The 14,637-nt window shown below is 44.7% G+C and overlaps 1 protein-coding gene and 1 non-coding gene across 12 annotated transcripts in view; both read left to right on the top strand.

The window, feature by feature from the left end:
• MID1 (midline 1) overlaps positions 1–14,637 on the top strand; it is a 668,179-nt gene that overhangs the window by 589,920 nt on the left and 63,622 nt on the right. The window lies entirely within an intron of this gene.
• On the top strand, positions 11,673–11,745 carry TRNAD-GUC (transfer RNA aspartic acid (anticodon GUC)). Its single transcript has one exon. It is a non-coding gene; the product is annotated as a tRNA-Asp (tRNA).

The raw sequence follows: 14,637 nt of genomic DNA, 5'->3' as shown, positions 1-14,637 counted from the left end.
ACACACACACACACACACACACACACACACACACACACACACACACACACACACACACACACACACACACTCACACTCACACTCACACTGCAGCCTCAAAATCAGCAACTGACAGACATCTGAATTCTGTGGTCTTTCCTCTTCTCTTTCAAACCAGATTAGATTCACTTGTCCTGTCCTTTTGGCAAAGCCCATCTTGAACAGCAGCAGTGCTCTCCAGTTTCCCTCCCATCTCCCCTTCTCCTCACTCCATAACTTTGAGTGCCACCACAGTTTCAGAAGAGAACCCTAGGAAAGTAAGTAAGCCTGGCCAGCTTCAAAGAGAGATGGTGCAGACCCACTCGGTGAAAGATGCAAAGGGAGTCAGGTAGAAGAACGTGAGGCCTAGGAAAGGCCACACCCCCAACCCCGCCAGAGTGAAGCCTCCCAATTCACTGTTCAGTCGAGATATAATGGGAGCCTCATATCATTTTAAATTTCGGAGTAAACACAGTTTTTAATAAGTAAAACCAAATAGTGAAAATTAATTGTACTAGACAATGTATTGGACCTGATATATTCACAGCATCATTTCAACACGTGGTCAGCACAAGAGTGACTGATGTACGTGTTTCATCCTCACGGCGCATCTCGGTTCACACTAGCCACGTGTCAAGTGCTCAGAAACTGCAAGTGGCTAGTGGCTGTCATACTGGACCCCACGGCGCTAGAACTTCTGCAGCCCATGGTTTAGCCGTTCATTATGTGTGCACCTGGCACGTTTGCTAATTGTTTTCTAGTGCAGTCATTTTCTCGAAAAGGCAAAGTTCCCTTTCTAGGGTGGTAGGCGCTCAACAAGTCCATAGGATTGCTTCGTGTATTATCACTTGTACAACGGTAACATCCTTATTCAGGGAGGGATAAGGGCATGCGCATTTCCTCTTACTTTGGTTCCTTAGCTACTAAGACTATTGCAAAGATCTCTGGAGACCAGTAGCTTTCGCCACGTGTACTCTAAAACTCAGAGCTAAGAAGCAGGGACTGCATCAAAAGTTGAATTTGCTGGCAGGATCAGAAGAATCACTGCATTAAGATCTGTGTGGTTCCCAGTTTTATAAATAGAGTTTGCAAGGGGAGAGTGTCGGCTTGTTTATTTTTGGTGCACGATGTTCCTTCTTTTAGCGTGTCATCTGGAAATGATGATGGCAAAGAGGTGATCTCCTAGAGGAAGGTGATTTCTTTTGTATCTCTGACATAGCCTCTATCTAACCTTAACGAAACAATGGCTGCCTCAGTGAACAATGGAAACGAATGCCCGTAGACAGTGAGCGCACACACGTGCTAACCTGGAGTCGGGCCCTGACTACTTCAACAAAGGGTTGCTTTAATTTTTGCAGAATAAAGTACTTTTTTCCTTCTGTTTTTCATGACATGGCCTTAAAGAATTCCTCATATTTGTGGTCTCAAAAAAATGAGAGCTATGCTTATGAGGCCTGCCTTTAAGTGTTCTATTAAACAATAAGAGGGCTTTGTTCTTGGTAATAAAATTAAAGAAAGCAGCGGTCCCATTACCTGGCAGGATGCCACCTCCTTGCCACCCCCTGATCCTGACAAACATAAACAGAGCCTTCTGTTGCCCAGGTAGGAAGGTGAGAAGGCAACAGCTGTCAGGTTTGTGTATAGAAATACAGCTGACCTTTCAGTTAATGGGTTGGGGGCGGGGGAGAGGGAGAGAGAAGCAGTTCTTCATGGGATCCCGAACTCAAGTGTTTACAATTCAGTTTTGCTGCAGAAGATTACATATTGAGCCTTCAAGCTGTAAAGCCAGGAATAATTTCACAGTGAGTTGAAATGATGGAAAAGTGACGGGTCTCTAGATAAAGAAATAGATGTATTTTAGTCTGACTCATTAGATTTCATGCGTTTTCTTTTCCAGGCAACTTTGTTGCTGGAATTTAGACCCATTGCTCGGATTTAGACCCGTTCACGGTCCGTTGCAAATGGAAGTTTGTAGGTGGATTGTGGCCCCCAGGTTAGGACTGACCAAGGTTAGGATAGAAAGTGCTGTCGGATGCAAACTCTGTTTAGCTCTGCAAGCAGTCCTAAGTGAGTCACTGGAGCTACATATAGGACAGACTGGACGACTGTGACACCAGTGTCCTCTGACCTCTGTGACAGCTCTTCTTTAAGGAACATCCAGCTAGCAGTCACTCCTTTCTAACTGTCAGTGCCAGGCCCGTAATGTACTCACCAGTCCCGTGTCCGCGGGCCTGAGAGCTTCCAGCTGCAAGAGGCTGAGACTCTGCCTGGGGGCTTTTCCCACCCCCACCCCAGTTAATTCCAGAGAGGAGTTCATGCCCACCCACCCCCCAACAGGCTTCAACCAGCCACTGATGGGAGATAGTAGATAAATACCCTTCTCCTTCCCCATCAGCTGGAAACAGCATTCTGCACTGTTTCCCAAAGTTACCCATTGGGATTCATCTCCGTTTGACCACAGTGGCCTTGGTGAAATCACACTTAACTGGCTGCATACGTTTCCTCCTATCTCGCTTCCCCACACCCCTACTGGTATTTCCTGGTGACAACTAGTACTTCATCCTAGTCGCATGCTCCGCTCCAAGGGGAACAGAGCCGCAGACCTCCTCTCAAACGGAATGATAGCACCCAATCCACGTTCCCCGTTGTGACCATAGCTCGGTTGTTCGTTTTCTCTAAACTGTCCCTTTCACTGTATTTGAATAAATATGAATATTAAACACTGGGCATCAAAAATATTTAGAAATCAACCTCCCAGCTCCTGCTGGTATTCTAGAGTGACAGCAACCAGGCAAGATGGGCCGTAGTTAGTGCTTGTGGATATATCAGAAAGCCAGAACAGAGCTTGGCATTTTCCAGTTATACTTCCAAGTGCAAGTCTAATCAGTGACATAATCAAGTCTACCTCACTCACGGTCGGGAAGACCAAAGAGCCGGCCTCCAACCCCTGTTCTCCGTAACTCTGCAGGAGAGCAGGTGGCATCCACCCTTGAGTAACTCGAGCCTGAATAGGAGTCCAACTTTGTATTTTTCCAGTCCGTTGCTATTCAGGAATCATGGCACAGCAGCTAAAAAGAATGCCACTTAATGAGAAATGACATGTAAGATTGAAAATGAGTAATGGAAGGTCATGGGATAAAAGCTTCCTCTTTCCATCAGAAATGACTTCCCTTCCCTGAAACATATCACCTCCATCCTCCCCGGCATTCAAGCATCCTCTTCCAGAAGTTACTTTTCAGCTCTGACCACAACGTCTAAAAGGAGATTTTTGCCAAATACATTGGTTCAGAATCACTTCATGGAAAGTAGCACTCTCCAGAAACTTTATGAAAAGACTCGATAGAGACAACTGCCCATGACAGATTAACAGGTTTGTTTTTTTTTTTCCATTCTGTATGCCCAACCCAAACGGAAGGGTGTAGAGCGCTTGTGTTCTAAAGTGTGTAATTAATAAGAGAAAGGAAGGGAGGAGTTTATTGTTTTTGAATGAATTATGAGCAACACCTTCCATTCTGCTTCTTCATTTTGGAACGGCTTTGAACAGAGTTACCATTAAACACAAAAAGGGAAGTCAGTGGCATTCATGCCAAGAATGTAAGACTGAAGTTACTTGAGTGTAGTCCGAGAAACGCCTCAGGGGAAGAGCAGCATTTGGTATAACTGGGACAGAAGTCGGCAGGACATGGCGGGCAAAGTAAAAACCATACTGCAAGTATGTTTTCACTTTCAAATTGAAATCCTGTGAATTCAGTCTTTGGATCTGTTCATGCCCTGAAGGAAGAAAACTATTATTTGTCAAGCACCTATTAAGTGCCCCAGAGTTTACAGATATTTTCATTGAAAGTATGCAAATGAGAAAACATTCTCACAGAAATTCAACACATTTTTCACACCTGCAGCTCTTTCACGCCAAAGCCCAAAGGCTCCAGACTCCATAGACTCTTTTCCTCTGTGCTAGAGGTTGGCAAACTATGCCCCTAGGGCCAAATCTGATTTGTCACCTGTGTTTGTAAGTAAACTTGTTGGGACACGGCCACACCCATTTGGTTACGTATCATCAGTGGCTGCTTGCATATGACAACGGGGGCATCGAGTAGTTACAGCAGACACCTTCTGGTCCACAGAGCTACAATATTTACGGTCTAGCCCTCTACAGCAAAGTTTCCCAACGCGTGCTCCAGATCATGGAAGACTCATCTCCAACCCTCACCTCCCGTTGCATCAAGAAGAATAAGAAATACATTCGGGATTTGAAAGTAACTCGAAAATTCCGGAATCGGTCCTCATGTTATAGCTTCCAAAGCTATTGTTTTGGTGAAAGATGATGAAGGATACAAGTTTTGATTCATGCTAGAAAGTCCCCAGGTAGTTGGCACAGGCCACATGGTCCTAGAACATAAAGTGTTGATTGTATACGGACATTCCAGATACACAGAGCTTCTTAACCACAGTGGTAGTTAACATTTATTGAGTAATTATAACATGCCGAGCATTTCTCAGTGGCTTTCCATGTACTCATTCATTTTGTTTTCACCACAGTCCACCCCCGGGGTTTCTACCACGACACTGGTGACAGGTGAGGCTTGGATAATTCTCTTTTCTAGTGGGGGCTGTCCTGAGCATCGTAGGATGTGTAATTAGCAGCAACTCTGACCTCTACCCTCTAGATGCCAGTAGCACTCACACACCCTCTCCCCTGCCCCCAGTTTTGACAACGGAAAACATTGCCATTGTCCCCTGGGGGAACATCTGGTCAACCAGGTGGAAGTTGGTATTTTCTACATTATGCAGATGAGGAACTTGAGAAATGGATAGTTGAAGCAAGTGGCCGAGAACATACAACTAGTAAGGAAGCAAGACCTGGTGTTCGATCCCAGGCGGGCAAAGTAAAAGTCCCGGGAAGACTTCCTCAGGACCCTGAGATCTGAACTCCTGCCTCCTCTAGCCCTTGTTCGCTCTAAATCATTTCACCTCGGGACTTCCCTGGTGGCGCAGTGGTTAAGAATCTGCTGCCAACGAGGGGGACACGGGTTGGAGCCCTGGTCCGGGAAGATCCCACGTGTGGCAGAGCAACTAAGCCCGTGCGCCACAACTACTGAGCCCTCGTGCCACAACTGCTGAAGTGCACGAGCCCCAACTACTGAAGCCCACGCGCCTAGAGCCCATGCTCTGCAACAAGAGAAGCCACCGCAATGAGAAGTCTGCGCACCGCGACGAAGAGGAGCACCCTCTCGCCACAACTAGAGAGTCTGAGCGCATCGAAGACCCAACACAGCCAAAAATAGATAAAATAAATAAATTTAAACAACTAATTCACCTCGTTAGACGATTTTGCTTTACTGCAGAATGACCAACATCAACAACATCTTGGATGGTCATGTTGCGTGTGCTACTCTTGGGAGAAAAATTCTTTTGTGGTGACGTTTCCAAGTTTTAGGCATTAGCGGTGGCGGGCGTTCTTGCTGGACAGTTTTAATGTATCGTTACCATTATGTTTCATTTATAGGAAGGCTTTTATTGCTTAGCTCACCACAGTGTGTTGCTGTTTTTGTTTTGTTTTTTTTGCGGTACGCGGGCCTCTCACTGTTGTGGCCTCTCCCGTTGCGGAGCACAGGCTCCGGACGCGCAGGCTCAGCGGCCATGGCTCACGGGCCCAGCCGCTCCGCGGCACGTGGGATCTTCCCGGACCCGGGCACGAACCCGTGTCCCCTGCATAGGCAGGCGGACTCTCAACCACTACGCCACCAGGGAAGCCCTGTTGCTGTTTTTAATGGCATCTCGATTCGTTATCCAGCGTTCAAGCTTCATAATTTTAGAAACCTCAAGAAAAGAGGATTTATCATGAGGTTCCTGGGAGCTTTTTTTTTGATCCCATAGTGGAAATAAAACAAAATCCCATCTGGATGGTTAATCGATATGTGTAGTTGGTCTCCTCTGGGCCAAATCGTTTTCCACCACGTCACTCTACAGTAAAGGTTGGATTACATGTGGCTTCTATCCATGCCATCACTACTTCTCACCGAAAGCACTTGATGAAGGAATTCCATTATTTTTTTTTTTGAAAAGCCCTTCTTGGACTTTTTTCTTTCTTTCTTTCTTGGAGTTTTAAAAGTCTTAGTGCAAAGTGTTCAATATTAAGTTAACATGCTAAATGTTATATTTTAAAAGGTTATCCTGTACTCTAGTTTCTCCTCCAAAGACAGGGACCCTGGGAACGTGGCCAATTTTTCCTCTCTCATCTCCTTCAGCTCGGTGCACAAATATTTGACTTTGGTGTGAGAGAATTTTAGGATGAAGATTACATATAAACATATTATTGATAGATGAATTGCAGTAATACAGTCTGCTTTTTCCTCAGCTCTCCTTGGCTCAGTTCTATATACAAACTCAAATATTAGAATCCCTTTCATTGTTCCTTCTGGCGGCTCTAACTTCTGCCCCAGGATCTGGAATGTTCATTACAGCTGCCTTGGACAATAAAACCCAGAGCACCCTCAGATCCTCACGTTTTTCTTTGCACCTGGTCAGCAGTCTGCAGTGGGACGTAGAGCCTGCTTGCGCACAGATTTCCCGGTACCCTCGTCTTCCCGGCCACATCATCAGCTCATCTGCTGCTCAGTGGTGCTTTAATTGCTCCAGCCCTGGGCATATGGGAATTCACTCCTCCGGTGTTTTTCTGTTTGAACGAGACAGGATTGTTAGGGACACTGTGACATATAACAGTGTGAAATAATAGTGTTATGAAGATACAATAACGCTAATCCCTTTAAGTTTGGATGCAGACTCAAAATTCCATATTCTTAGGAATAGAGAAAAGTACTATTGAGTTTAAACCATAGCAGCAATATCAACATAGCAAACCATAAAGGGCTTTTTAAAAATTTATTTTATTGAAGTATAGTTGACTTACAATGTCATGTTAATTTCTGCTACACAGCAAAGTAATTCAGTTATACATATCTATACATTCTTGTTCATATTCTTTTCCATTATGGTTTATCACAGGATATTGAATGTAGTCCCCTGTGCTCTACAGTAGGACCTTGTTGTTCATCCATTCTATGTATACTAGTTTGCATCTGCTAACCACAAACTCCCAATCCATCCCTCCCCCTTGGTGACCACAAACCTGTTCTCTAGGTCTGTGAGTCTGTTTCTGTTTTGTAGATAAGTTCGTTTGTGTCATATTTTAGATTCCACATATAAGTGACATCATATGGTATTTGTCTTTCTCTTTCTTATTTAACTTAATATGATAATCTCTAGGTCCATCCATGTTGCTGCAAACGGCATCATTTCATTCTTTTTATGGCTGAGTAATATTCCATTATATGTATATACCACATCTTCTGTTTTTAGAAGATTTATTTTATTTTTGGCCGCCTCGGGTCTTAGTCGTGGCACGCAGGATCTTTGTAGAGGCATGCAGGATCTTCATCGTGGCGTGTGGTTTTCTCTTCTCTAGTTGTGGCGCGCAGGCTCCAGGGCACGTGGGCTCTGTAGTTATGGCACGCAGACTCTAGTTGAGGTGCACAGGCTCAGTGGTTGTGGCACGCGGGCTTAGTTGCCCTGCGGCATGTGGGATCTTAGTTCCCCGACCAGGGATCGAACCCGCGTCCCCTGCATTGCAAAGTGGATTCTTTACCACTGGACCACCAGGGAAGTCCCTATACCACATCTTTATCCATTCATCTGTTGATGGACATTTAGGTTGTTTCCATGTATTGGCTATTATGAATACTGCTGCTGTGAACATAGGGGTGCATGTACCTTTTTGAATTATAGCTCTGTCTGGATATATCCCCAGGAGTGGGATTGCTGGATAATATGGCAACTCTATTTTTAGTTTTTTAAGGAACCTCCATACTGTTCTCCACAGCGGCTGCACCAAGTTACAGTCCCACCAACAGTGCAGGAGGCTTCCCTTTTCTCCACACCCTCTCCAGCATTTCTTATTTGTTGATTTTTTGATGATGGCCACTCTGACTGGTGTGAGGTGGTATCTCATTGTAGTTTCGATTTGCATTTCTCTAATAATTAGCAATGTTGAGCTTCCAAAAAAGAGTTTTGACCTTTCTCAAGGTCACCGTCATTTGAATCATGGTACGGCTTTGCTTTTGCCAGGAGGACCAATTCTAGGCACATTTGTAAAGTAGACATTTGTCTTTTAAACCCCCAATCTCGTTGGTAGTGACTTCAGGGGATCAAGGGTTAGAGTCTTAAACCAAAGGGGTACAATATCAAGAGTACACTAACGGTGGGCCAGCGTGGTAGGGGGCTCTCCTGGGCTGCACAGGTTGGCGGAGGGCACCAGTCTCGTGCTTTCAAAGTGAATGGTGGGGACTTCCCTGGCGGTTCAGTGGTCAAGACTTTGCCCTCCAATGCAGGGGGTGCAGGTTCGATATCTGGTCAGGGAGCTAAGATCCCACGTGCTTCGTGGCCGAAAAACCGAAACATAAAACCGAGGCAATATTGTAACAAGTTCAATAAAGACTTTAAAAATGGTCCACATCAAAAAACAAAAATCTTAAAAAAAACCCAAAGTGAATGGTGGTCTGTGGAATTGTGCAATGCCAGCACCCTTCTTTGCTCAATACCCTGAAATAAAGTTTCCTTTCCCTAGCACATCGGGGTCATCCTCTCCTAAGCTTACTTCATTGTTTGCATTGGGTATGAATAGGAAGTGATCTAACAAGTCAGCATATCCTTTTCACAAGAGGAATTTAAAGGTTTTACTCGGAAAATCTAGAGGTTTTTATCATGCATATTAGTCCAATTCTACCTGTGCGAAGTGGCCAGATACTTTTCTCCATTGATATTTCCTTATAAGAGTTCCATAAAATATTTCTAAAGATGTGAAGGCCACACATATCTGAAATCTGACGGCATTATACCCTGCACTGAACATCTCAGTGGAATACAAGTCAAATTAAAAGAGCAGGGACTTCCCTGGTGTCACAGTGGTTAAGAATCTGCCTGCCAATGCAGGGGACACGGGTTCAAGCCCTGGTCCAGGGAGATCCCACATGCCGTGGAGCAACTACGCCCGTGCGCCACAACTACTGAGCCTGCACTCTAGAGCCCGCGAGCCACAACTACTAAGCCCGTGTGGCACAACTACTGAAGCCCACGTGCCTAGAGTCCGTGCTCCGCAACCAGAGAAGCCACCGCAATGAGAAGCCCGCACACTGCAATGAGAGGAAGCCCACCCACAGCAACAAAGACCCAACGCAGCCCAAAATAAATAAATATATTTGTTTTAAAAATTAAAAGAGCAAGTTTTTAGAAATACTTAGAAACTTTACAGACTTCTAAGGAACATTTCACAGACACGTAGTCCAATTTTGAGTGTGTGGATGTAATTAAATCCCTTTAATGTTTATATACATATGACAAGACCAAAATAATAAACTGTCCATTTCACGCCACCCTTTCTGTGAAATACTGTTAACACTATTACACCATAAAATTTAGTGGGGGGCACTTTTTACTGGGCCTGGCTAACCAAGTGCTCTGGAGAAAATAACCAACCCATTTACGTGATCATTAACTAATCTGGGGAATGTGTACATGTAAGTGCATTTCTAAAAAAGGCAGATAAACTGTGCGCCCAGTGGCAACTTACACGGGACTGTGGCTGATTCTCGGTAGCTGATATGAGCGTGAATGTGGCCGGTGGCCCTGTGCTCAATTAGCTCTCAGGGCTACTACTAGGGTGAGACAGGAGCAATGGCCTCACTTCATTATTCAACTTGCCAGTTTCTCTTTCGCTGGGCTATAATGGATCAGAAAGTCGGAGTCTCTCAAAGAGAAGCTGCAAAATTACCCTAGGAATAGGAGACAGTGGGTTAGCAAGCCCCTACAAGCAAGACTCTCTTCTTCTGTGGCTTACAAATTTCCCTTCCCATTTTACCCTTCCTGCCCCCAAAAAAGTTAGTTTTGGACAACCGTGGACACCCTAGATGGAAGATAAATACAGTCCATTCTCGAAATGCACACTAGTTACACTCCATGAAGACGCCAGGAACACTGGCTAATCATGAACCATTGCTCGTCAGGGAAATACACACACACACACACACACACACACCCCACACATAGATTATAATCTTAAATCCTAAAAATAAGTCATCCTGGTTGATTGTATTTTCTTTATTTTATGAACAAGAAAAGGGGGTTTCGAAGTGTGAAGTGATTTGGCTGAGGCCGCCCCACTAACAGGTGCTAGAGCGGGGACTCAGACCCAGTCTAACAGGCTGCAGAGCCGGCGCTTCCTGCTTAGTGCTGCGGCACTTCTGTTGTCCCCATCCTATGGTTCTACGAGAGCTGCAACACGAAGGCTGAACGTGTCTTGTTCAACTGCAGCTGGGTGCTGGCTCATTTTTTTCACGCTCTGAGCCTGTCTGCAAATGGATGTGAAAGGGCCCCAAGTATTGATGTGGAGGTCAGAAACGAATTTTTAAATGTTTGCAAGGAGGTCTGTTAAATCCATCACACTCCAATAAAGATGTTTAAAAAAATAAAATAGGGCTTCCCTGGTGGCGCAGTGGTTGAGAGTCCGCCTGCCGATGCAGGGGACATGGGTTCGTGCCCCTCCGCGGAGCGCCTGGGCCCGTGAGCCATGGCCGCTGAGCCTGCGCGTCCGGAGCCTGTGCTCCGCAACGGGAGAGGCCACAACAGTGAGAGGCCCACGTACCGCAAAAAAATAAAAATAAAAAAAAATAATAAAATAAAATAAAATAAAAAGACATTGCTAAATACAAAAACAAAAAAAGCAGCATCAGGAGTGCCTGCAGACAGCCTTTCCACATCTTTTGACTGGTTCCTTTTCATCCCTCGAGAGACTTGTCAGAGAATTCTTGTCTGATCATGACCACTATTAAAAAAGACCCTCGGGCCTCCCTGGTGGCGCAGTGGTTGGGAGTCCGCCTGCCGATGCAGGGGACACGAGTTCGTGCCCCGGTCCGGGAAGATCCCACATGCCGCGGAGTGGCTGGGCCCGTGAGCCATGGCCGCTGAGCCTGTGCGTCCGGAGCCTGTGCTCCGCAACGGGAGAGGCCACAACAGTGAGAGGCCCGCGTACCGCAAAAAAAAAAAAAAAAAGACCCTCCTCTCAGCCGTGTTCGATCACATTACCCTCTGTGATTTCCTTTACACACGTCACGATCTGAAATTTTTATTTATTTCTCGGCTTGTTCAGCCTGTTGCCCTTCGCTTACATGTAAACTCGGTGATAATGGGAACTTTGTCTCTCTTGGGTCACAGTGTATGCCCAGCACTTGGAATGCTGGCTCATACACGGTGGGAACCCAGTTGCTGTTATTTGAATGAATAAGTGAATGGGTCAACAGTGGTATGTAGCTCTTGCACAGTAAAGGCTACAAGTGTATTCTGAGAGCAGTCATGGCTTGAGCTTGTGTGACATCGGCTCTGGTACTTCCAGTCTCCGAAAAGGTGTTCGTTAGGGCCTTAAAAAAGATAGGGTGATAACTCCGAAAAGAAGAAGTAAGTTCTGAAAGAATTGGGATTAGATCTCACTTTAGAAGAATTTAATTTAGAGTATTTTGCAAAGAGAGAAAGTTAGTACTAAAGACTAGGAGACAACGGTGGGTAGGATGACGCATTTCGCGGCAAGAAAGGAAGCTGTAGGGATTTCCCTGGTGGTCCAGTGGTTAGGACTCGGTGCTGTCACTGCCGAGGGCCCGGGTTCGATCCCTGGTCGGGGAACTAAGATCCCACAAGCCGCATGGCGCGGCCAAAAAAGAAAACAAAGGAAGCTGTAACTCTAGATGTAGAGAAGATACATGGTGAGCACATGGTTGAGGCCATCACAGAGATGAGGTGAGAGTGACCGAATTTCTCCTCATGAGGGGCTGATGTGATATTTACTCATGAGTGCAAAGAAGGTGAGAAAAAATGTAGCAGGGAGGAGGCTGGAATGGGAAGAGGGCTCAGTTTTAAGCTATATTTTGTCCTGCGACGTGAAGGGCTCTATAGGATAAGCACCCTATTTCCATGTGGTCCAGAGGTGGTATACAGCAGTTGCTACCACTGGCCAGCATTCCTAATTCTCTCCACCCCCCTTGTCTTTAGCTTAAGGACCAAGAAGGAGACTTATGACACAAAGGTAGAAGTGTAGGTCTGTAAAAGAAGGTTTGGCGGTTGTTTCTTGAATCCTTAGATTGGCCCTACTCAAAGCACTTCCATCAGCCTTCGTCGTTTCTGAATCAAAAGATGTGAGTCAGAAATACAAGCTAAAATCATAACCAGGAGCTGCCAGCTTCCAAACCAAAGCTGGGAACTGGAAACACCTGAACACACTGCAAGTAACCAATAAACCCTGCCATATTTTAATTAATAGCCCGTATAGGAAATGAAGTCCAATGAAATCATTAACTTTTTTTTTTTTAAGTGACACATGAAACAGCACAACTGTGGAAAACTTCTTTGTACTGGAAGGATTTTAGAAATATAGGATAGCATTCAACTCATTTTATTGTACCTTTCGGAATATAAGAATGGTAGGGTTACAAATATTTGGAAGCTTCATCAAAGTGGGAAAAGAGATTCAACTTTCCCAGTTTCAAAGGAAGGTCACATCTGTATTCTTTGAAAGATCTAAGGATAATACTTGACCTAAAATGATCAGATGAGGGCTTCCCTGGTGGCGCAGTGGTTGAGAGTCCGCCTGCCGATGCAGGGGACGCGGGTTCGTGCCCCGGTCCGGGAGGATCCCACGTGCCGCGGAGCGGCTGGGCCCGTGAGCCATGGCCGCTGAGCCTGCGCGTCCGGAACCTGTGCTCCGCAACGGGAGAGGCCACAGCAGTGAGAGGCCCGCGTACCGCAAAAAAAAAAAAAGATCAGATGATATTCCCCAATTTCTGGGAATTTATATTTTGGGATGCCGGTGGTTGCAGTGTCAGCTTTCTCAAAACATATTTGGCTCAACAAAGTAGATTTCAGTCCACTTTGTCGGTAAAACAAACCTATTCATCGTAAATATCGATTAGTCAGAATTTGGATTAAATTGAACCCCACGTTATGATGGCGACTGAGACACTTTTCCTACCATAGAGTAACCCAAATTGCAATGATTTTGAGAGTGAAATAGATCCCAAACTAAATCATAGTCTCTTAACAAAACTACTTCCCAGTGCAGACAATACTACCTCAGACCTCTCTGTGGCTTCCTAATGTAAGTCATTTCCCCATATATTATTCCTCATATCTTGTGGTATTGTATTTACCACAAAAATCCCACTTGACTGAGAGAGCAGATAATACTCGCCTCATTTTACAAAATAGGACAACTTAGAAACGGACATACTCCTCGACTTTCTCAGTATCATCCTACGAGCAGAGCTCGTACTCCATACCACATTTCAGGGCACCTACTTGAGAGTTACTAGCAGGGTCTTACTAGGTTCAGTCAAAACCAGAATATCTTCTTTTTCTTTTGGCGGGGGGGTATAGTTGTTTTACAATGTTGTGTTAGTTTCTACCATGCAGTGAAGTGGAGTTCTCTGTGCTATACAGCAGGTTCTTGTTAGTTATCTATTTTATACATATTAGTTAGTATATATATGTCAATCCCAATCTCCCAATTTATCCCACCTCCCCTTTCCCCCCTTTGGTGTCCATACGTTTGTTCTCTACGTCTTTGTCTCTATTTCTGCCTTGCAAACAGGTTCATCTGCACCATTTTTCCAGATTCCACATGTATGCGTTAATATACGATATCTGTCTTTCTCTTTCTGACTTGCTTCACTCTGTATGACAGTCTCTAGGTCCATCCACGTCTCTGCAAATGACCCAATTTCGTTCCTTTTTATGGCCGAGTAATATTCCATTGTATATATGGAATTGCATACAGTACAGTAGGGAGCCTGACAGGAGGCCAATCCCGGCAATACATTTTGTTTTTCCTTCGATTCCATATATACGTGTTAGCACACGGTATTTATTTTTCTCTTTCTGACTTACTTCACTCTGTATGACAGTCTCTAGGTCCCACCAGGTCTCTACAAATGACCCAATTTTGTTCCTTTTTATGGCTGAGTAGTATTCCATTGTATATATGTACCACATCTTCTTTATCCATTCGTCTGTCGATGGGCATTTAGGCTGCTTCCATGACCTGGCTATTGTAAATAGTGCTGCGATGAACATTGGGGTGCATGTGTCTTTTTGAGTTATGAAACCCAGAATATCTTTAACCAGAGAATATGTTAGCAGCCACATCAAAACCTAAGGACCTCACAATGTGGTCAGTTGAGTTTTGACCAAGTGCTAAGACACTTCAATGGAGGAAAGAATAGTCTTTTCAATAAATGGTGCTTAGGCAACTGGATATCCATAAATATAAGGATGAAGTTGGACCCCTACTTCTCATAATAATACACAAAACTTAATTTAAAATGGTTGGTAGACATAAGTGTAGGAGATAAAACTTCTAGAGGAAACCTGAGGTATAAATCTTCATGACCTTGGATTGGGTTTCTTAGCTACAACACCAAAAGCACAAGTGACAGTAGAAGAAGAGATAAATTAGACTCCGTCAAAATTTAAAACTTCTGTGCTTCAAAAGTCACCATCAAGAAAATGAAAAGACAACGCACA

This window comes from Aethalodelphis obliquidens, unplaced genomic scaffold (assembly GCF_003676395.1).
Source record: "Aethalodelphis obliquidens isolate GAN/ISIS:26980383/991018 unplaced genomic scaffold, ASM367639v1 scaffold104, whole genome shotgun sequence".
Classification (NCBI taxonomy): Eukaryota; Metazoa; Chordata; class Mammalia; order Artiodactyla; family Delphinidae; genus Aethalodelphis; species Aethalodelphis obliquidens.
Note: the sequence above shows the minus strand (reverse complement) of the source record. Positions and strands in the feature narration are given on the sequence as shown.